The sequence below is a fragment of the Lagenorhynchus albirostris genome, chromosome 6 (genome assembly GCF_949774975.1).
Source record: "Lagenorhynchus albirostris chromosome 6, mLagAlb1.1, whole genome shotgun sequence".
Classification (NCBI taxonomy): Eukaryota; Metazoa; Chordata; class Mammalia; order Artiodactyla; family Delphinidae; genus Lagenorhynchus; species Lagenorhynchus albirostris.
In genome coordinates this window covers 9,604,342-9,617,710 of record NC_083100.1, presented here as the reverse complement: position 1 = coordinate 9,617,710, position 13,369 = coordinate 9,604,342, and the positions used below count along the sequence as shown (strand labels likewise).

Below are 13,369 nucleotides of genomic sequence, written 5' to 3'. Positions count from 1 at the left end.
AAGTAAACTTCATGGGAATTAATAAAAAAATAGTTCTTCCTCACAGGCCTTAGAGACATTTAAAATTTCCCAAGCCAGTTACTTCCAGACAAGAAGAGAAAAAAGAAAAGAGTGAATTAAATTGGAAAAACAGAATGCTACCAACGTCAAGCAAAACCGGCTGAAGTTCTAGGAAGACCTCTTTCTGGCTGGGGAGGAACGAAGGCCCAGCCTTCACAAGCACACCAGCCGTAGATGTGGAGGGGTCTGACTTGACTCAGTTCCCCCTACTCTCATTCTCTCACCTGATTACATCACCTTAATATATGCAAATTTTATCCAGGTATCTTCTGAAGCAGTTTTTAATTTGCCTGAAGATGTCAGAGAAGCCAGGACATCCAACTGACACTATTGGTCCCACTTAACTCTGGCTGAAGATGCAAGTTGCCCAGGTACCTTGGATCTGGGTGTTAATAACACTCGAAGAGCCCTCAGGTACACCATGACAAAAGCAGTATCCTTCTACAGCTCTGCGAGACCCAAGCAGGACCTCTCCACAGTAAGAGCCTGGTTCCATCTTGGAATGGTGCTTCCAACGATTCCCACAAATTAAAAATGAAGACTTGTCAGTCATTCAACATGAATTCATTCATTCAGTAAGACTTTATTGAGCACTAACAATGTGCCTGTTATTTAGGGATATTTTGGAAAGGAGGGGTGTTTTTACTTTCCAACTGCCCATCAGAAAGACCTTCAATAAATAGATGTGGGCTTCCCTGGTGGCGCAGTGGTTGAGAGTCCGCCTGCCGATGCAGGGGACACGGGTTCGTGCCCCGGTCCGGGAAGATCCCACATGCCGCGGAGCAGCTGGGCCTCTGAGCCATGGCCACTGAGCCTGCGCGTCCAGAGCCTGTGCTCCGCAACAGGAGAGGCCACAACAGTGAGAGGCCCGTGTACCGCAAAAAATAAAATAAAATAAAATATAAATAAATAAATCGATGTATTTTACCCCCTAATCTGAATGACAACCAATTCAAAGAATCAGTACCCAGATACCAAAAATCTAATCAGAAAATATCTTGCCTTGATCCCCTATTTTTCTAGATTCAGAAACATTAGAAACATTCTGGCCAATTTCTAAGGCTACCGTGGTTGGGAAAAAAATGGGCTTAACTTTTGTAGTTCAAATTGTACAACACGTCATTAAAAATGAGATAATAATGGAAAGTTTAAAAAGTAGACCTTAAAAAAAAATAAAGATTACAAAATTAGCCAGTTTTCTATTAAAAGAAATGTGATACTTTTTTTAAAACTTATCACTTTTCTACATCTGAATTTTGTCCTGAAGGATGCAGTGACCTATATAGAACTGACACTCTCATTATCAGGATTCTGCAGCACCCAGAACTGGCAGTCATTGATGAAGAAAAGCTACAGCTACAGAGGCACCCTGGAGTTTCAAAGCTAAACAAGAGTGTGTTTCTTTGTCCTAAGACAAGGGTCAGGTATCCTTTCAAGGTCTCTGAAACTACAGACTTTAGTAAACATTGGAAATGGGGGCCACATGGAAGAACTAGATTTTTCAGCCATTAAACTTTTTTTTAAACAGTAAGTTTACGCCTTTCCATACTCACTACAGACATACCTATAAATCACTAAAAATTTCAAGAAGATTCTGAAGAGCTTACATTTGCAAAAAGGACAGCTTCCTACCCCATTTGGTAGCAAGTCCCCAACTCCTGACAAGCATTTGATATTTATGTAGGACAGAAACATTTGACTTAATTTAACCTCACCATGATATAAACATTTCTAATTTGTAGTTTGGTCACAAGATCTGAACTGTAAGTCCTGGACCTAGGCTGCCAAAAACCATGTGACCTTGAGTGAGTCAATACTTTTACCCCTCAGATCTGGTATGATCTGATCTCAATGAGCATTTCTTAAACAGTCACTTTGAGAGTCTGATGTACGTTAAGGATCATCTCCACACAGACACTGAAGTTTACTATCAATTCCATGAAGTTCAGAAGGAGCCACAGATCTCAGGTTAAAAATGACGGATCTAGGGCTTCCCTGGTGGCGCAGTGGTTGAGAGTCCGCCTGCCAATGCAGGGGACACGGGTTCGTGCCCCGGTCCGGGAAGATCCCACATGCCACGGAGCGGCTGGGCCCGTGAGCCATGGCCACTGAGCCTGCGCGTCCAGAGCCCGTGCTTCGCCACGGGACAGGCCACAACAGTGAGAGGCCCGCATACTGCAAAAAAGAAAAGACAGATCTAAAGAATCTCCATGATCCCTCCAGAGCTGAAATTTTACTATTATTCAGGAGGGCAACCTGCTCTATATGTTATTGTATATGTTATATATTACATACCGTATAACATAATAAGTGTTACCATATTATATTATGTATGCAATATATAACATATTATATGATACTATATTAATATAATTACTATATTATGCCTGCATCTTACTGTATTTATTACATCTGTAATAATAAGGCTCATGCCTTAGGTATAGATAAAAATAGACCGAACTCAAATAAAGTAGTTGGGCTATGCTCTGGCCCATCGTATAGAATAGCTGACATTTTTTAATGACTTATTTTAATGGACCAGACATGTGCTCCTTCAGTGACTGAGAATTTGTTGTCTATCAATTACATGACTTTTTCTAAGATTCTGCTCCCCAAGCCTGGTACAGAAGTGGTCCCATCACGAACATGAGTGGCCACCACCCTAACCTGTGATGCGACAGCTACATGTGATACGAATGAACATATGCTGGTGCACAAACTGGCCCCCATACACTGAGGGCAAGGAGAGACCCAAGAAAGAGGCAGATTGCTTCAGGTTGGTAGGTAGTAGGTTTAATAAGCAAGGGAACTTACATATGAGGCTCGTCTTGGGTGGCTGCACTCACTGCGAAAATCCTAAGAGTTTATATAGAGGCCTTAACAGGGTTTAGTCACGTATTCAGTCCAGACGGTCTCAACAGCACCATACTCTCTCAAGGCTGCATCCTTGAAACAGCTCCTACTGTGGGAACAGTGGGCAGAATGTACATTCCAATGACAGAGGAGAGGGTGTGGAGCTTCCGAATGCTCGGGTCCAGCTTGGTCAACCAGCAGTCTCATCCTCTCAATGACCTCTTCCAACAACATATCTGAAGCTATGCCCAAGGACAATTAGCAAACAGTTAAAATATGGTGATTGGCTCCACGTCTAATTAGTTGGGGATGGGTGGAGAGGGTGGTAAATCCACTAGCCTTGACCTAGGGAAACGCTACACCTACATTCAGCAATTTCTAGAGACACAAACCGAAAGAGGAAGCTATGTCTTAAAGCTGCTCTGTGGAGTTTGTGGAAGACTGCAGCCCATCAGAAGAAAGGTCACTGCATTAAATAAAAACAATTTAAATTAAGAGAAAATAAATAACAAGCTAGCATGGGGATGCTGCTGGAAACCCTAATTATTCTGTTTCCTGCTTTTCTCCAACCCACAACCCCTTCGCCACCTGAATCCCCCAGCCCCTTCTTAAATGTCAGTTCCATCAGGGAAGGGACTTCTATCTTTTGTGTTTATTGATGAATCCTAAGCACGTAGTACATTGCCTTGCACAGCAAAATACTTCTTGAAAGAATGAAACAAAGTCCTTTTACTCGTGCTAAAGAACTCAAGGTGGTTATGAGGGGTGGCTATGAGGAATAATCCACAATTACATGTATCCATAGTTATCTAGATTGTATAACCAGGTACAAAATGGAAAACTGCCTCCCCAAATTTCCTGTATATGAGCCTGAAAAAGAAACTGGTCACTCTGTACAGGGTTCGCTGCAGCAGACAGTATGTGCTGAGGCTTCCTATGGGACCCAAGAGCCACCACATATTGAATCCTAAAGTTCCAAGATCAAGAATTACCAAAAGCAGAAAAGGAGATCTGATTTTAACTGGTTCTTCAGAATTCAGCTCTTTATGGATGACCCAAAGAAAGATGACCTGGACCATGGTCCTCAGTCAAACATCAGAGAGACCAAAGAGAAGACTTCATAAGAAAGACATTCATGAAAAGAAACCAAATGTTAAGAAAACAAGCAAATATCTGATTTATAAAGCAGCATAAAATCAAACCTACCAAAATTAACCTTAAAATCGGAGCAACTACCATAAGACAGCAGCAGCACAAACCTGTTTTTTAATTAAATGTTTACATGGAACATTCAGATGCCATCATTCCATAGTGACCCCCCCCCCGGAGACAAGTGGAGGAAATGCATGATTTATTGGTGTTGGGATTCATGACTCATAATCAAGAGAAATGAAACTCCATGGCTGCATCCTCATGGTGCAATACCAAGATCTAAAAATGGAAAAATTCTGGCTTTTCTTGTCCATGACATCAAATAATTTGTTTGACTGATTTTTTAATTCAATTAGTATTTGGTTTAGCACTGTACAGTTAGAGCCAAAGACTTGTAATAATCTACAGCACTAAATTTAGTCATATTTATGTCAATTTTGCAAGAGTGTACTATTCTCCAAAGTGCTAGGTTGACAAAGGAAATCAATAAACTCATTGGTTAGAGAAGAGCACAATGTCATCAGAGGAACTAGGGCAGAACTTTGCGAGGCAGCACAGTGAAGACGTCCAAGGCCACCTTGCCCGGCAGAGATGCGGGCTATACTTAGTTCACTGACTCTGAGACCTGGAGCAGCATTATCCAAGAGGGCACACTTTTTTTTTTTTTTTAACCTGGAAATTAACTCTTTTTATTTATTTATTTTTAACATCTTTATTAGAATATAATTGCTTTACAATGGTGTGTTAGTTTCTGCTTTATAACAAAGTGAATCAGCTATACATATACATATATCCCTATATCTCCTCCCTCTTGCGTCTCCCTCTGACCTCTATATTCCAGATGAATCTGACACTGAAAAAAGTCCTTGGGCTTTCCTGGTGGCGCAGTGGTTAAGAATCCACCTGCCAAGGCAGGGGACACGGGTTCGAGCCCTCGTCCGGCAAGATCCCACATGCCGCAGAGCAACTAAGCCCATGCACCACAACTACTGAGGCTGTGCTCTCCAGCCCGTGAGCCACAACTACTGAGCCCTCGTGCCGCAACTACTGAAGCCCGTGCACCTAGAGCCAGTGCTCTGCAACAAGAGAAGCCACCACAATGAGAAGCCCGCGCACTGCAAGAAGAGGAGCCCCCGCTCACTGCAACTAGAGAAAGCCCGCGTGCAGCAATGAAGACCCAACGTAGCCAAAAATAAATAAAGAAAATAAAGAAAAAAGTCCTTGAAGTTAACTGGCACTGCACCAGTAATTGCTTCATCATCCCTGCTCACATTTCAGTCCTTGCCTTGCATCGATTTTGAAGTGATTTGTAAATCACATGCATTTGTCTTTTCTCAACTGCAAAGATTTGTATTCAATACTGAATTACTCCAAACTGAAGAGGAGTTTCCTCCCAAAGTATATGCTGAGTAAGCAATTTACCCAACGTCTGCAAAGTAAAATCGCTAAAATAAATATAGCTTTCACGAAGAGCCATTTGGCAGACACTGGGAGGATGCAAGCAGAGTCCAGGGCATCAAGAACGGTAGGGCCAAGAACTGAGGGGGCAAATGTGCCCTCTTCGTAGGGCCCCACTCTAGAAGCAGCATAAAAACTGACCACGAAGACCAGCTCGTTATGCTCATCCTTGGTCCCCAGACAGGCAAACAGAAGCACAAAGCTCAAGAATTCGACTTTAAAGTGATACATTAAGGATCTAGGAATTGATCCCAATGCCCACGATAAGTCTAGTTCACGCTGCCTTCCTTCAAAAAAACCCAGAAAAACAAAAAACTTGGCATCCAAACTGAGAACAGGGCATTCTGCAAAGATTACTGAATCCCTTTACTGGATAGAAGAAAGGGCACTTTCAGAGCAGTCTGGCCTGAGGCCACAGAGCAATGCAATGAAAAGGCCCTGAGCCTGGGTCAGGACACCTGGTATCTTACTCTGCCTTACCAGCTTTTTGACATAATTTCCCTTTAAGCTCTAGTAATACATAATTTTAAATTTCTAAAGAAATGAAAAAGAAAATAAAATTGAACTCTGTGCAAGCATAAAAAAGAAAAAAAGGTATATTGAACGATTGAGTCCACTGAGCAAACTTGAGAATCCTTTATCGGGAAAAGTAGCAAAACCACCCCCCTTTAGCCAAATCACTCAAGCAGCTTCAGGCCAGGCCCTTTAATTTGTGGACTAGCTCCTGACTAGCTTCTGAGGTCACGTGTCTTTGGGGGATGTGAACCTCATTAAAGCAAATTTCCTCTTGCACAGTAGCTGGGGCTATTACCAGCTAGATCTGATTCTGAAAGCCTGTGAAGGCTGAGAAAGAAACTCTCACAAGATGACCCGAGTGGAAATCCTAAGAAAAGTCATCAAGATAAGAAAATGAATTCAAGACAGCAAATCTTGCCAGATTTAAGACACTCATTAAAGAAGGATCCAGAAGAAAGAAAGTTGTAGTGTTGTAGTGTCAGGGGATTCCAGGAAAGCCAGTCCTTGTTCCAAGGGTCGATCACCAACTCCATGAATGGTCAAGGCAGATGGGGGGCAGAGCTGGCCAGCATAGCCCCACAGCTCTACAAAGAGCTGAGGAAATGGGCAAGCCACCAAAAAAGGAGACATAAAATGGCCAATAACACCAACATTTTTTAAGTGATTCTCTAAAGCATCTATTAGAAAATACGATATGGGCACAATATATAATCAGCATGTAATAAAAAAATTTTAATATATAACTAAATGTTGACCTCAAAATAGTTATAATGCAATATTAAAGAATGCCAAAATGTCAGTGCTTAGTATTTTCACCCTACTCAGCATTAGATATAGATAGTCCACCAAAGCAATACCAAGCTGGATTTGAAGTCCAAGTAGAATAGGGCCTGATATAAATGTCTGACACTGTCAGCTCTGGGATCTTCTTTGACACAGGGCTGAAGAAGAGTCCCAAATACTTAGGGTCTCTCTTTTTTTAGGCATCGTGGCTCAGAGTTCTTTCCTTCTCCATCTCCGCAAATCGTTATCAGATATACAGGTAACCTCCTACTAGCTGATCTTTCCATTCTAATCTCAACTCAATTCCAATCATTATGCACTGCAGATACTCTGCATCACAACTTTTATCTTATCCCTCCTCTATTCAAAAACCTAAACTTCTCAGACCCCACCTAACCTATTCCTAAGTGGACTTGGTCTCCAAACCCCTGACTCTGAGACCCCGTCCTAGCTCCTCTTAGCACAGGGTTCCCATCCTATCTTCCATGACTTCCCATCATGGCCCAACTGCTCACCTCACAACCTCCTGCCCAAGTCCCACATCCCACCTTTGTTCATAACATCCCTTAATTATCTGATATCCTCTTCCCTTCCCCACTCAAAACTCCTCCTCCTTTATCTCCCCTTCTCTCTCTCTCTCTAACAGTGATGACAAATCAAGAACAACTGAGGAACCTCTAGAACAGATCATTGGTATCTCTCCAACCCCCATTTCCAAAAACAATTTTATATGGCTTATCATGAAAAGCACAGTTACAACAGAACAAACCAAATATTTTATCAGTAACCCAAAGACAAGACACAAAAATAAAGTGAAGAAGGATGGGAGATCATATTTTTAAAAACCAAACTTAGAAAAGTTTCTATAATTGAGCACAAAAATCATCTCTGAGCTTCACAGCAACCAAGGCAAAGATGAAACATGATAACTAAGTAGTTTTTATCTGACTTTAATCATACAAATTCACCAGTTGAGATACAATTTCCCCAGCTCCAAATTCAAAAGAAATGTCCGTGTATCATTAAATACATTTAACACGATGGATAATATCCTCAACAGCTGTTTTACAGGAAGTGCGAACTCATAGGGCCATTTCTTACCATGACCCTCAATAAAAACTGAGGGCATATCTGCAGCAGCACGGATGGACTTAGAGATTATCATACTAAGTGAAGTAAGTCCGACAGAGAAAGACAAATATCCTATGATATCACTTACATGTGGAACCTTAAAAAAATGATACAACTGAACTTACGTAAAAACAAATAGACCCACAGACCTAGAAAACAAACATGGTTACCAAAGGGGAAAGAGAGGGGGAGAAATAAGTTAGGAGTTTGGGATTAATGTACACACACTACTATAAATAAAATAGATAACCAACAAGGACCTACTGTATAGCTTAGGGAACTATGCTCAATATTTTGTAATACTGTAATAGGGAAAAGAATCTGAAAAAAAGATATATATGTATGTATAACTGAATCACTTTACTGGAAACCTGAAACTAACACAACATTGCAAATCAATTACACTTCAATTTAAAAAAATTAAAATAAAATTTAAAACCCCGAGGGCATAATGTTAACCTTATTCTATTAATACAATTCTGTTGGGAGCTAGAAAAATACCAGGTGCGTCGTTTTATGGTTCTGAGACTTGGTACTGGAACAGCTCCCCCTAAAGGAGTCGTTCTTACTGGGGTGAGATAGCAGGTGATTCACAATGGAAGTCACCAGCAACCACCTGAAAGGAAGTGACCAAATGCTATTCCTCTGAGGACGAAGCCAACAAATGTTTTGTTTGGGCAGGAAAATGTAAGAGTCACCTTGACCTGATATCCTTGGGGAGATGCATCACCAGAAAAGCCTGAAGACTAATCTAAGACTGTCTCCAAAATATCTCCATATTGTGTCTGATGCTCAAACAAGCACTCAGCTGCCCAGGACTCGTCTCCTACGTCAAAGACGTGGAAGAGCTTCCGTGGGCAGAATGACCCAAACGTCCGCTCTGTCGCAAGTGGCTCAGGTAATGGCTCCTGTCCAATATTTCATTTCATCAGGACTGTAGCATCTGGAGGGGCCCACAGGATTCATCGGCAACAAAATGCCCATCGGAGTAACGAATGACGTGAAAGGACTGTCCAGCCCCATCCATCCAGATGCAGAGATGCCCCTGCCCAAAACAGCATTTCAGTTTGACCACTCTGCAAAGTGACACACAGCAACGTGGGAAAAGGAAGCAATGGATGAAGCTGCAGGAAGTTTCTGACAAACCAGTGCCTGTGGGAACGCTAAGCATAGGGTTTTAATCAAAAAGTTCTTGGGAGCAAACAGACATCTTTAATGACTATTACACAAATTGCCCAGGGTCACGTGTACGTGGCATGCCAGTGTTCACCACCAGCATTTTTATTCATCGTTTCTTTGGTTTTATCCTGTCCCAATTTGGGGCACAGTTACACCATCGTATGTGCCCCCAATAAGTGACAGCCATTTCAGAGCTGTGTGTCCCCACACTTGCTGCTACTGCCTTTTCTGACAGGGGAGTTGTCTGTTAAAGCGACAGCTAAGATACCTCCATATGGCTTAAATATTTTCAGTAACATGAGCATATTGTTTATAATAAAAGAGAGAAACTAAAATGTTAACGTAATAAGGAAGGAGGAGGGAGGGAAGGAAGAAAGAAAAGAGGGAAAAGAAGGAAGGAGGAGGTAGGTGGGTAGGTGGGTAGGTGGGCCTGCGAACAGCAGACAGGAATCATTTCCTCTCAGCCCCGGGAACAACAAGCTCCGGCCTCCACGCGGGAATGGGGACGGGCCCGTTTGTACATGTGGCCCCGGAGGGGTCCGTAGGAAATTACACGTCAGCAATCACACTTTCTGGGGGCCCTGAACTCAGAGAATTGATGCCATACTGTAGCTAACAAAAGAGATGTGCTGTAGCCTTGAGAGTTTCTGAAAAGTGTGCCAAACCGTGTCCCTCACTTCATCCGGACTTATGCATCTTACGGAACGGAGGGAACTTTGAGGCCACCCCCTCATGTCAGTGTCCAGCACCCATGAGACACAAGCTCTCCCAACCAGAAGGAGGCATCTAGCGGAGGCAGCTTCAGCGGGCTCGGCCTCCTGATGCGAGGCTTCTCTGAAAGGCTGCCCCGTGGGATGATGTAGACCCAGGACGCTCGCACACGGCCTTAACCTAATTTGCTTTTATATTCGCCCAAGGAAAGGTTTTTACCAGGCAGACTGTGCATCACCGTGTGGCACAGGAGGTGAAGGAGCAGCTTCTAACACCTCAGTTCAGACAGGGTACACAGTCTCCATACAAAACAAGAACATAGGGCTTCCCTGGTGGCGCAGTGGTTGGGAGTCCGCCTGCCAATGCAGGTGACACAGGTTCGAGCCCTAGTCCGGGAAGATCTCACATGCCGCGGAGCAACTAAGCCTGTGAGCCACAACTACTGAGCCTACGCTCTAGAGCCTGTGAGCCACAACTACTGAGCCTGAGCTCTAGGGCCTGTGTGCCACAACTACTGAGCCTGCGCGCTACAGCCTGTGCGCCACAACTACTGAGCCTGCGCGCTACAGCCCGCGAGCCACAACTACTGAGCCTGTGAGCCACAACTACTGAAGCCTGCGTACCTAGAGCCCGGGCTCTGCAACAAGAGGAACCACCGCAGTGAGAAGCCTGTGCACCGCAACGAAGAGTAGCCCCCGCTCACCACAACTAGAGAAAGCCCGCGCGCAGCAACAAAGACCCAATGCAGCCAAAAATAAAATATAAATAAATAAATAAATTTATTTTTAAAAAATTCTAAGATATTTGAGCTATTGTTATTTAGGCGTCTATATTGTCAGTGGTACCCCGTCACCACATCCAAAAAAGACAGAATTCAATCATAGTGTAGAAGAATTAAACTAATTTAAAAAAACCAAAAAAACAAAAACCCACAGCAGAGAGTTCTCACTAAGTGAGTACGAGGACACAGGCCATGCCATTCCAGAAGGGCTGTAATCAGCCCAAACACCAATCTTCTTTCAGGCTGCAGAGAGCTGCCTCAATGCTCTGCCTTCAAATCAATGCTTCTAGGCCAGATTCTGGTGGAGACAGGGCCCCTGGAGCCCTTACGTCATTCAGAAACCATTAAAGTTCTAGAATTGGTATTGCCACCATCCTCAGCAGGCATCAGGAAATCGTGGTTATTTCTGGTCAAAGGATCAGGCCAGATTCACGGGCGTGGCTCAGGCCTGACTGACGCTCATGCAGAGCTGAAGCTGGCTACAGTCTGGTTCTGTCACGCAGGGCCCTCACTAAGTCTCCCACAGGACCAAGGTGGATGAGGCCCCCATGGCTTCATGACTACACCTGTGTCCTCGGGATTCGTGCTATTAGAAGTTGCATGTGGCAATACTTGAGAGTAATCCCAGCAAAGCCCATTCATCTCAGGAAGCAAGTGACAAAGACTCTGGGGCAGTAGCTGGTTTGCATCCCTGGGAAAATACGTCTGAGGCATTCGAAACATCAGATGAGCTTGACTGTAGGAATGAAACAGATTTTCCATGGGGTTCCCCAAGGAACCAGAGCCTTACGAAGGGAAGCTGATATGACCGCATGAGCCATGGATATCGAAATAAACAGTAGGCAACATTGATTCTGCAGTAAGTCAAAACTTCACAGGATCCACAAATGCACTAAGAAAAATCCTCTTACACTTGAAAGCCCAGAAGCGGGCTGGTGCCTAGCACTGACTGCACTGTCCAATAGGACTTTCTGTAATGACAGAAAGTTTCTATTCTGCACGGTCCACGTGGGAGCCACCAGCCAGGGTGGCTACTGAACGCTTGAAATGTGGTTACTGTGACTGAGACTGAATTTTTTTTACAACTAGTTTAATTTTAATTTAAATAACCATACATACGTGGCTACCATCTACCGTATTGGACATCTGATCTCAACTATGAAAAAATGGCACAGTAAGAAGACTGGCAAAAAAAAAGACTGGCAAAATGTGTGAAATGTTAATAGTGGCTGCCTGTGGGCAAAGTTTTTCTTCTTTTTTATACTTTTCCTACATTTCCAAATTTTTTCTTATTGAAATATAGTTGATTTACTATGTTGTATTAGTTTCGGGTGTACAGCAAAGTGATTCAGTTATATGTATATTATATATATTATATACATATATTCTTTTTCAGTCTTTTCTCATATAGGTTATTACAGAGTATTGAGTATAGTTCTCTGCACTATACAGTAGGTCTTTGTTGATTATCTATTTTATATACAGTAGTGTGTATCCGTTAATCCCAAACTCCTAATTTATCCCTCTCTCCCGCCCTTTTCCCTTTGGTAACCGTAAGGTCGTTTTCTATGTCTGTGAGTCTATTTCTGTTTTGTAAATAAGTTCATTTGTATCATTTTTTAGATTCCACACACAACTGATATCACAATATTTGCCTTTCTCTGTCTGACTTACTTCACTTAGTATGATAATCTATGGGTCCATCCATGTTGCTGCAAATGGCATTATTTCATTTTATATGGCTGAGTAATATTCCATTGTGCATATAAATCACATCTTCTTTATCCATTCATCTGTCAGTGGACACTTAGGTTGCTTCCATGTCTTGGCTATTGTAAATAGTGCTGCAATAAACACTGGGGTGCATGTATCTTTTCAAATTAGAGTTTTCATCTTTTCTGGATACATGTCCAGGAATGGGATTGCTGGAAACTTCTTAACAAGAAGCACATGTACTTTTGTAATCAGAAAAATAAAAATAAACGTATGTTAAAAATATTAAAAGGACAAGACATTACAACTTCCACAATTCCTGTATCCAGTGCCTGCCATTCTATTTAGCTGAAGCTACTGTGAAATTATTGATCAATAACCAATAGATGATGAAACCACTGCTGGTGTCCACATAACTGTCACTCATCAAGAGCCTCCAGGTTCAGCTCCACCCATAGCCCACAGTGCTCCAGCCACGCTAGATTTCATCTGAGTACTTGAATGTGCCAAGCTTGTCTCCCATAAGGCCACTGAAGCTGTCCCCCCTGCTATAAGCAATCCTTCCAAACCTCCTCTCTGGCTGCTTAAAATCCACTTCTCAGGTTAAATGTTGTCTCCTACCCAGTGGAGTCAACCAGTCACCTACTATATTGTCACTTCATCTCATTCTCTGCACTGCACTTCTCACTATCTTATTTTCTATTTTATTTACTTGTTTACTATCCATCTTCCCTGAACTAGAATACAAGCTCTAAGCGAGCAAAAGTCTGTTTTGTTCATTGCCTTCTGCCCACCACCAAGCATAGTGTCTGCAGTTTACCGCTGCTCAATGTATGCCCACTGAATGGATGGCTACAGTCTCCAGACTTCACAGAGAACCCTGCTTTTTCATATTTTACATACGAGAGATGGATGGGCTCTGGGGTCAAGCTGCCAGGTTCGATCTGGGTAGATAATAACTACCTTCTTCTCTACATCTGCTTCCTTGTTTGCCATTCGAGGGGGGGCAGTAATAGGAGACCTCGTGGAGCT

At 42.8% G+C, this 13,369-nt stretch overlaps 1 protein-coding gene across 1 annotated transcript in view; it reads right to left on the bottom strand.

Moving 5' to 3' along the window:
• The window catches only part of DNER (delta/notch like EGF repeat containing), a 322,779-nt gene that overhangs the window by 268,474 nt on the left and 40,936 nt on the right, over positions 1 to 13,369 (bottom strand). The window lies entirely within an intron of this gene.